Source organism: Hipposideros armiger, unplaced genomic scaffold (assembly GCF_001890085.2).
Source record: "Hipposideros armiger isolate ML-2016 unplaced genomic scaffold, ASM189008v1 scaffold_513, whole genome shotgun sequence".
Taxonomy (NCBI): Eukaryota; Metazoa; Chordata; class Mammalia; order Chiroptera; family Hipposideridae; genus Hipposideros; species Hipposideros armiger.
The window spans coordinates 736314-747317 of record NW_017731863.1 but is presented as its reverse complement, the minus strand read 5'-3'; the positions used below and the strand labels follow the sequence as shown (position 1 = coordinate 747317).

The 11004-nt window shown below is 39.8% G+C and overlaps 1 protein-coding gene across 15 annotated transcripts in view; it reads left to right on the top strand.

Annotated features, from left to right (window-relative positions):
• PPFIBP1 (PPFIB scaffold protein 1) overlaps positions 1–11004 on the top strand; it is a 175915-nt gene that overhangs the window by 3839 nt on the left and 161072 nt on the right. For 13 of the 15 annotated variants that reach the window (XM_019668042.1, XM_019668054.1, XM_019668050.1 and 10 more), the window contains exon 2: positions 10886–10960. The exons of the other annotated variants lie outside the window; for them this stretch is intronic. The gene's annotated coding sequence lies outside the window, so the exon portion shown is untranslated. The remainder of the gene's footprint in view (positions 1–10885; positions 10961–11004) is intronic. 15 annotated transcript variants of the gene reach the window in all.

Sequence of the window (11004 nt, the reverse complement as noted above, 5' to 3'; positions counted from 1 at the left end):
GAGAACTAGAAATATAGAATTCTTATTTTTGTTTTTTCCTGTTTTAAACCTTTTTTTTTTTTTTTTTTTCTGGCTGGAGATTTTGTATGCCCGGGTCACTAACTGTATGGTATGATTGATTTTCTGGGGAAAAAGCTTAACTCCACAAATGGATTCAGAGCCCTTGCTGACTTATCAGTGCTTAAGGCTCTTTCTTTTGGAGAAGGAAAAAAATGTATGGGCTGAGGCTCCTGAGTCAAGTTTCCCTTTTCATTCACCACTGTTCCTCACAGTGAGGATCCTTCTGTTGCTAGGTCGGGAGGAAACGGGCGTGGATTTCATTGTGAGTCAAAAGCCGCATCCCCGGCGCCTGGACGAAAAGGGCATTTCCAGGAGATGAGGAAAGAAGCCACAGCACTACATCTACTGAACCCAAGTCAGGAAGTGTGGAGCTCCAGAACTTCACAGATGGGGTTCTCTATCTTTCTAGCCAGTTGACAATGAAGTTTCAGAGCTGGAAAAGAAGAATTTTGTTTATAAAACTACCTGGGTCTGTATTGTTCTCAGTTCCTGAAGAAATGGATTAGCACAGGGTGGATAAGGAGCAGACTTTTTGCAGAGGGAAGGTGTGTATTAGTGGAAAGGCCAAAACATTTTCATGTTGGTTTGTGTTTTGGACTCAGAAATTTCCTAATAGCTCTGAAACAATGGTGGACAAGTGTTTTCTATTTCTGTTCTATAGGAAGCATGTAAAACATACTGTGTTTTCCAGTAGGAAAGAGAAGGTAGTGATGTGGAATTCCTGTGGGCTGATTGGAAATCACTGGAGCCTTGGCTGATGGAGTGTTCAAACTGCAGTTTGTAATACCCAGAGATAGAACTGCAAAACCCAGTCAAGTAAAGAGTATTTTTAGGATGTTATCCTGATGTGCCAAATTCAGATTTATGTTTTCTTTCCAAGAAACTCGTCCTGGCTTAGGGACTTGAATATGCCAAAGCTTTACATTTCATTAGCAGTTTTTTGAGTAATAACAGTAAGTTTACATTATTAGTTTTAGCCAGTATTTCTTTTTTCTTGGTTTGTGTTTATGAGGCAGATGTGGTACAGTAAAAAACGGGGCTTTGAAAGGACAAAACTTGAAAGATGTTTGTTATTGAGAAAGATAGGCTCAGGTTTTGGTTAAATTAGCTTTGACCAGCTACTGTCATAGTTCTGGTAGCTGCTTTTAAAAAAAATAGGATAATCTGACCTTTGTGGATAAATGTTGACTTGAAATTAGGGCACACAGTAGTTCCAGATCAATACTGCCTAATTTCAAGGGCATCATAGACATTTTTTGGAAACAAGTTCAGTGAGGGAAGAGTTTGTTTACTGTTTATGTAGTATTTTTGTCACTGATTGAACCAGCGTGAGATAAATCAGAAAAAGGTCATTTTTTCCTGTTACTGACTAGCTGATTTCTTTTTAAAACCTGTCTTTTATTTTCATGAAATTGTTATAGTTAATTTAAATTAGTTAGCAATTTGTTACATTAAAATTAATGTTTTGAGGTTTTCATCTACCATTTTTTAAAGTACCTATATTTCAAATAGCACATTTTTCAAATTGTTAAAAAAACACATTCATCATTCTGTCTTTTCAAAGATATTACATGTTTCTGACCTGATTTGAATTACCTTTTCAAAACAATGAATGAGTGAATTAATGAATATACATTCACATTTGGGTCTGTGCTTTGATTCTTTATTAAAGACATGTTGCTTCAAGGTGAAAACGTAGGCAACATCATACTGTATAATGATGACTTTTTTATTCCCAGAGATTTCCCTAGAAAGACATTAGTTCTGAAATTGAGAAAAATAAATCCCAGTTGAGCAGCCAGTTGTGAAATTTTTCAGGAAGCCATGATTTATTATTATTGTTGTGATTAATTATCATCATCATCATTATTTATCCATGGTCAAACAGAAGGGTTTAAGTATGAGATTCAGAGCTGTTAAGGTTAGCGAGGCTGGGTGTTGTTTGGGGATAAAGGGAACAAAGTGTGTGTCGCCGGCCAGCATTTCCCTTCTACTAAAGGTTGATAATTTCATAATTAAATCAGTCATTAAACTGTCTGAAAGTTGACACTATCCAAAAACTGCTCTGTGCTTATGCAGTTCCTTTCACCTGTAGTATATTATGTCATTTGTTTCTCAAATTCATTGCAGTGAGTGTCAAAATCTTTTCCATAGTCAAAAAGCCTACAGCCTTTGTCACATATATCACCACCACAAAGAGTGATGCTTTATTAAATGGAACTAATGAATTTTAAAAAGGCTAAACTGAACCCTGCAAAAGACGAAGTCTGTTCTATTTCTTGTACACTCTTCATTGTAAATATAGTCATTATTGATGCCAGTTTGGCATTAGTTGATAACATTTGAAAAAGTCAAGTGAGGAGGTTTTTTTTTTTTTAACTTCAATATTTTTTTTCCACGTTGAAGGATCTAGAACACCAAAAAACTGGATTTTAGATTTAAAAAATGGGCCCTTTCAGGAGTTTTAAATTTGCATACTTGTTAAGCAGTTTTGGGAGGAGAGGTGGGTCTGAGTGAAACATGTATCAGTCTGTACCCGCTGAAGGGCTTCTATTTCTGAAATGTGGCTTTGGAGTCACTGGTTCAGGTGGGTGTGTTGTCACTGTTTGTGACTGAACTTTGGTTGTATGTCTCCCTGGAACTTGGTGTGACTCACATTTTGACTGGCCGACACGTACATCCTTGTTTTTGTTGGCAAGTGGAATGAGTTTAAAATAGAAAGATCATTTAGTGGTTTCTGTACAGTGGTGCACCTAAAAATGTGCACTTGAATGGAATTGAACTCAATTGACTTGAAGAAATTGTACAAGCTCTAATTGCATTGAATAGCAGTCACTGTGGCAAAGGCTCATGTCTCAAATATGAATTGTGGAGGAAGAAGATCAAGTATTATCACATGTGGGCCTGGCCTTGGACTTTATGGATTCCCTATGAACTCAAGAGTAAGGCTAGGTATTTTTACCTCTAGTTTAGGGAAATCAAGCATTTGACATAAAAACAGATGCACGATTAAAGGAGCAGGTGTGCAGGTGTGTGTGTGTTTGCCTTTGTTAACAAGGAAAAACTTAATTTTACTCAGTGAAGGAGAGACTAAAGGCGCTTATTTCAGTCATTCATAAGTTAGTGGCCAAATTCTTTAGGCAAGCAAGGCAGTTCTTGGGAAGAAGTAGGTAGGCCCATTGGGAAGTTTATTAACTCCTCCATTCTGTGACTATAATATGGTATCATGTCACTACCATGTCACTAAATATACCTACATTATCTTGTATTTCTGTGCCTAGGATCTAGCTCACAGACATCCTTTTGCTGGCTTTTTCTCACTCTTCTCTTCGTCTATAATACTTCACACAAATATCTTCTTGCTACCACAGAGTTGCATAAGGTTTTTATGAGGAAAGTGTATTGAATTTATTTGGAAGTGGAAACAAGGCTAAAACTCTACGCCTACTTTCCTAATATAACTTGATAGTGTGACTGCAGTTGCATAAATAACGTTCCTGCAATCATGATCTTTTTCTAAAGATGTTGCTTCTCGTAACAACACATAGTAGAGAATTTTGTTTTGTTGGAGCCGGAATTTGAACACGCTTTTCTTTTTCTAATGAATGATAGGGGAGTCCAGTGAGTTTGTAGGTTCATATCTAAATTACCTATGGGAAGTGAGTGAGTGGGAGGAAGGGAGACAGTGACAGCTCAGAGGAAACACTCTGGTTGAACCTGTGAGTCCGCCAGGATGATTTGTGTGAAGTCACCTGGGACTCAGTGTTTTTCCGCAGGATCAGTTGCTTGGATGCTTTTGTAAAAGTTACACATTCTTCCCGCCTCCACTCCCATCAGTGTGTGACATTGGACAACCAAGAGGGCTTTTAAACACAGATTTAAGGTTCTTTTTTTGCTTTTCTCTCTCCAGGTACCTTGATTTTGTAGGGTGACTTGCACTCTACATCACACTGTGGAGCAGACACAGCTAGATTCCCAGCCAATATCCATTCCACCCACTTCTTCCCTACAGCTGAACCCATTTTGTTTAATTCGCCACCAGGGCCAGTTAAATAAACAAACAAGCAAACAAACAAACAAACCCCTTGATTTCCCAGAATCCCTTGCAGTTGGAGGATGTCTAATAGACAGACATAGCCCTGGCCAAATGAGATGTAAGTAGCTGGGCGGGGCTTCCCCCACAAAGCTCTTAAAAGAGGTTGACCTCTCTGCACTCACTTGTTAGGCCTTTTGCTCTTTGTACTTCGCCTTCTTTCTCCCTGGAACATGGATGCTATTTTCTAATAGGAGAAGCCATCTTCTGACCAAAGACAAGAAATTTGAGGGGTAAGCAGGCTGGGAAGTGGATGGCATTCTGGAACTGCTGTACCAGACCTCTTCTGCCCGTCCTTTTATTTTTTGTGAGAAAAAGAAAATTCGGCTAAACCACAGAAGTTAGACCTGTGTCTTGCAGCTAAATGTAATCTTAGCTGAGTTTAAATTTTGAAAAAGTCCTTGTTTATCTTTCTCTAAGAATTCAAAGGCAGCATTCTCTATGACAAAAAAAGGGGTTGGACTTTGGAGACTTACAGACCCTCAGCTTGAATCCTGGCTTTGCTATTTATTACAGTCTAATATTGGTGAGTAATTTAACTTCTCTGGGTCTCAGTTTTCCCATCTGTAAATGGTGGTACTGATATTTGTCTCATAGAATTTTTGTCAATATTAGAAACAATTAGAAATTATTAAAAGAAATAATGGCACATTTGGCACATAGATTTTCAACAAATGGTGGAAACTATTGGGTTGTCGGGAAATTCATGACGTATTTTTCTATGTTTTTCAATGCAAAAATGCGCCATGACTTTCCCGACGACCCACTATTACAGAAGGAGAGTGTAGTGGGGAACCTGAAGAAGGAAAGGCTAGTAATTCAACTTTTAGTAGGCTCTCAGTAAACATTGATTAAATGGCTGAATGGTAGATGAGCTTTATAGCTGCAACCACTCACCTCCATCTACTTGCCATGCATTTCAACACCCGTTTCTTATCCTCAGTATCCCCTGCCTAAACCAGAATGCTTGGAGCAATTGTGTTCTCCAAGTTTGGCTGAAAAAGCAAAGGATGTCCTTGTGAAAACTTGATTAGCTATAGCATAGGGATGAAGGGAGTGGGCTCCAGAGTCAGACAGATGTAGATTAGAATCTCTTGTCCTTGCAGCTGTGCGATTTTGTTTTCTGTGAAGTGGGAATAATTGGGTAGTTATGAGGATTAAATATGCTAATATATGTGAAGCATTCATAGCTGTTTTCCTGGCACACAATGAGCACTGGATTGATGACAGATATTGTTATTATTTCCCTGAACATTTGTAAAGCAATTCTTGGCCTTGGTAGGAGGTCCTCTTGGAGACTAAGGAGGACAAACAAAAGGTGGTCTTTACCCTTAAGAATATTCATATGCAGGAGATGGGGGCAGAAAGAGGGAGACTCTCCTTATATACAGTTGTAATAAAATCAGATTTAAAATACTATTTAGCTGTTAAAAAGTTGAAAAAAAATACACTGACTTATACAGATGCCTGTGATATATATTTTAAGAAAAAAAGCAACCAAGGACACATAGTTTATATTTGTCAATGCATGAAAAATTGCTAAATGGGGTGATTTGTGGGGGATGGGATAAGGATGGCGGGGAAGATGAAGGGGGCTTTGATTTTTTTCTGACAGCATATTAGTGTCTATTTTACAACACTCATGCATTACTCTTGAAATATAAAAAGTATTCAAGTTTTTAAAAAATCAGCTTGTTGGGCCTTTTGGATGTAGGTGGGGGAAGATCATGCTATGAATTTGAAGCAGAATGTAGAATATGTTGGGTTGTCAGAAAAGTCATGACACATTTTTGCAACGAAAAACATAGCAAAAATACATCATGACTTTTCTGACAACCCAATAGTTGCATTAGTTTTACAGAAAGATAAGATAGAAAGATCAGTACTGTTGAGAAAGGTAAGATACTGGGGCCAGATCTTAGAGGGTCTTTAAAGAGAATGACAAGATTATGTTTTAAAATGAGATTTTTTTTGGTGGAAGGTGGGGAGGGATATGAGAACTATTATTTTTATAAAGATGACTCTGGAAATAGTATGTTGGATGTTAGTTGAGGCATATGTAGGAAGGGAATGGGGAGAGGTAGAACACTTTTAATCAAGGAAGGCACACAAGCAAAAGTTGAATTTTAATGAGAAATAGGATGAATTAAGATTTGAACATCTGGAGTTTGGGATTCCATCATGCCCCACAAAAACCTTCCATTGTTTTCTCAGTGTGCAAATGGGTAAACTAATAGTACCTGTGTCATTAGGTTTTTAGGAGAATAACAACGACAATAATAATAGCTAATGCTTACATAGCACATAGGTATGTAATACGCACTGTTCTAAGCACCTTACATATTTCAATTTTGATTTAATCCCTACGTTAGCCCTGAGAAAAGGTACTGTTATCACTTCTGTATTACAGATAAGGAATTTGAGACCCAGAGAGGCTAATTGAATTTTCTGGGTCACGCAGATTGGGTGTGTTGGACTCAGGATTTAAATGCGGGTAGGTATAGTCTCCAGGGTCAGTAGTCTCAACTTCTTCATATTATTGCCTGTGGCTTAGTTCTGCACTTGGCCCATTAAAAGCTGTTAAGCAGCTAGTTGATCTTATCCACATGAAGATGTTAAGCAAGAATTTAGAAATTCAGGTTTGGAATTTAGGCAAACCTAAGTTCCTAGATTGATGGGTCACCTCCATAGGGCTGTTACAGAAAGAGTGAGAGTAGATGAACTTGCCAAGAAGTGGATGTAAAATAAAAAAAAAAAAAGAAGCAGGTACAGCACGTCCTTGAATATGTCACTTCATTATATCTTTGATGAAGAAAAAAGAGTCAATTTCCGGCTGGGGCTGCTGTCTGTGGAGTTTGTACATTCTCCCATGCCTGCGTGGGTTTACTCCAGTCTTCTGGTTTCTTCCCACATCCCAAAGATGTGCATGTGAGGTGAATTGGTGTGTCTACGCTGTCCCAGTCTGAGTGAGTATGGGTGTGCTTGTGCCCTGGGATGGAAGGGCGTCCTGTCCAAGGTGGGTGCCTACCTGGTGCCCTGAGCTGCCCAGATAGGCTCCATCCACCCGTGACCCTGAACAGGAATAAGTGGGTTGGAAAAATCATCTTAATTTTTATCTGTCTTTCTTAAATGTTTGTATAGCTCACATTTATTTCAACGTTTAATATTAGAAGTATTTGGGGTCTTTATTTCAGTTAGTGATGTTTTTGTGACTAGAAATAAACCATAGGAACTTTTGTTTATATCAGTGAGCCTATGGTAAAATGGGTTTCCTTATGCGTCATAGTGCGTACAGTTGCGTTTTCCAAAAACCTGTTGGCAATATTAAGTGAGGACTGACTGTACATAGCTTTCAGGGAATTCTTGACATTTAGACATAGTCAGACCAAAGAAAAGTTATTACAGGAGATAGAACAGGAATGACCAGAGAAGTGGAGGGTGGCGGCGGCAAAGGGGAGAAACCCACCCGACAGAAGTGGATGGCCTGTGCCACCCCGTGCTGCAGACCTATTATAAGGACGGATCTGAGAAGCTGTCCCAGTCCAGCTGCCTGGTCATTTGTGAATCTGGAGAGCAGGGTCAGTAGTACAATAGAGATAAAATCCAGAATGCAGAACTTTTGAGAAATACAGAGAAGATGATGAATTACAAGTGGCCTCGTTAGCCCAGCCTTTCAAGGAATTGAACAAGGAGAGACTTGCTATGATAACTTGGGTTTGAGGCAGATACAGATAGATAGGGTGATATGAAAGAAAGGGATGGAAATGGGTACAAAGTCGGAGAGGAAAGGGCAGCAATAGATTCAAAACCAAGTGGAGAGTGGCAGGTTAGCCTTGAAATCCCTTTGTAAGAGCCTTTCTTCAGATGGGATGGAAAAAGGGATAGGGGAAAATAGAAAAAAAATTGTGATTGGAAGAGATAAGTTGAGTACGTTCACCTCAGGTAGCCTGCATTTTTTTTTTTTTCTTTAGTCTAATGGGGAGGCAGTGAAACAAAATTGATAGACAAGTAACCCAGGCTCCTGCGAGGCAGGCTCTGGGGGTTATTGGTACAGTGGAAAAATTTGAAAGAATGACAGAAGTGTCTCCTCTAAACAACATAAACTGAGACATTTGCCAGGACGTGTCTCCAGGCAGGAAATTAATTCACTGAAGTGGAAAGTAGTGGTACAAAAAAAGAAGAGGAGAGTGAAATGAGACAGAGGAAAGCTTGACTGTATTTAAAGGAGGAATTTTTAGACGAGACTTCATGGTTTGCAGAACAACTTTCCGGGTCGAACATGAGCCCTGTGAGGGGTGAGAAACGGCCTGGTTCCGGAACCACAGGCTGCGTTTGGTTAAAACCGAACTGCTACAGCACCTAGAGCACTGTAAGGAAGGGGAGTTGTCTAACAGAGAATCCTCTGCGTTAAATGCTGCTCCCAGTAAGGATTTCTTTGGTCATCAGTTTAACTAATTATTTCTAGAGGGACCTTGAGTTGGATAGACATTAGGTTGTGATCTTTCAGCAGATTTGTTGTTGTAATAACATTAGGGGGATGGGAGAAAAGAACTGCAGCAGATTAGTAACTAACAGTGTGGTACTGAAAATCAGCACCCTAGGTGGGTCTCCTGGGGGTTGCTTTGAAAGACAATAGTAAGAACTTATTCAAGTGTGTGTAGCATATATACTAGATAGGCATCATATTCTTGAGTTAAATGGTTCTCCATGGGGCCAGCTACATAATTGTGGAGCCCAGTGTAAAATGAAAATGTGTGGTCCCTTCTTCAAAAAGCAGGAAAAAAGTGCTGTCAGTACTACTATAGAAAGCTTTTCCTTTTTGTTGACACAGTCTCCCTCTTGACTCATCATGGTGTTAATTTGTTATTTAACGTCATCCTAAGTGAAGAAAAATTAAAATTATTGGCATGAATTTTACTGTTCATCTTTATATTGTGCAGTATCAGTTTGATATGCAAATATAAGAGCTTTTACCATGTATGCAGAAATCACACTATGTATTTTGTAATTTGCATATGTTTATGTATGCTGTTGTTACAAAAACAGTAGAAACACTGTATAAAACTATTTTTATTTTACTTCTTGATTTGCGCACATTCTCAGTCTTTGGTTTATAGGAGGAAGGACTGGTGTGAGGAAGGACTGAAAGGAAAAAGAAATAGGGCTTTCTCCATCTTTCCATTTCCTTTGGTGCCATGGTTTTCAGCATAAGTGGGTGGCTAATACAGGGAGATAACAGCATTAAGAGAGGATGTGATAAGGATTCCTTGGTTGCTTGTGTTTCTTAGAAAGACCTTGCCTTGTTTCTGCCTGCACAGCAATTTCTGTTTCAAATGGAAAGCATGTCTTAGCGCTGTCAGCACCTATCCAGCTGCTTACTCAGTTGTATTTGTAACACATTTACTTTGCATTAGTCTTGCTGAACTCCCATGCATTATGAATCCACGGAAATCCTGCGCTTGTGGGGCATTGCCAACACTCTGTATGAAGCGGGCAGCAAGGCACGGTGTGGTCACACATATTAACCAGGATCGCCGCTGCTCACAAGCACTCTCCGTTGTCCCATCAGATCTAATTTGCAAACACCAGTTCAGAGTTAAAATTATTCAGAATCTCAAGACGATCATAGCAGAGCATTAAACCAACTGTGGAGCCTTTCTGAGCATGGAATTTGTGACTACAAAAGTCACAAATATGTGAAGGTGGCCCTGTCCTCAGAAGTCAGAGCTCACTTTTAACCCGGAGTTTCCCTCTGGTCTTAAAGACTCACCTTCATTATCCCAGTTGGCAATGGGGCGGGTGCGTGTCTGGTATGCTAGGGACCCTCTCCGGGCCATCGGCACTGTCATTTTTGCCTTTCGGATATATGTTTTAATAGCTCTTTGATTGCCTCTGTTGTTGCCGTGGTTCACATCCCTATCATCTCAGATACAGACCCTGTAGTTGTCTTCTACCTGGACACCTACAGTTAGTATTGTACACCTCCTGGCCGGGCAGATCTTTCAAATAAACCTTGAGTATGAGGCCATCTTGCCTGCTGCAAAGCTTTTTTTGACCTCCTGTGGGCTATAGCTTACAGAAAAGTTCTCATACTGATGGTCCTGGTGGGGAGACCGCCATGGAAACAGGTTTGATTTGACATATATACACAGTATGTATTTTAAGAAATTTAAGCCAATACTCATGGGAGATTTCACCTATTGAAATTCGGATTCTACATAGACATCTGGCTACTCCGGGCTCTTGTTTCCTGGTGCTGGACTGGTGCCCTAAAGAACAGGAGTGAGACTTGGGGAGGAAGATCATATAGGTTTACTTTTAGGGCAGATGGACTCCTTTGCTCTGGTAAAATTGTCACTTTCACTTATGTAAATGTAAAGCCCATATCTACTTGTTGTTCTCAGGGAATGCCTGAAGCAATTCAAAGGCTGATCTTTCAGTCGGAGAAATTAAGTTCTCTACCTTCATAATGTAAATTGATTGTATGCTTTGTAGCAGCCCTTGGTTGCTTTTTCAGGAGGACTATTTCTTAGGTCTCACCTGGCCAGTGTCACTACTGGTCACTTTGAGGTCACTTTGGTATTCTGATCTTGACCTCTTTCTCCAAGTTTGTCTTCCCTGTGCCCTGTGCTTCAGACCAGCCTCTGCACCCCTGGAGTGCCTTAAGTCCACCCAGCCTGTCTCCTTTACCCATCGCTCTGCTCTTTGCTAACCTCCCCCTCTTTCCTCCAGGCCCCCTTAAAGGAGTTCAGGAAACTTTTGCTGAGAGCCTCAGTCAGAACTCAGCCCATGAACTCTGCTAAGCAGGTAAGGAGATTTTTGGAGTATTAAGCGCTCAGGTACCAAATGGG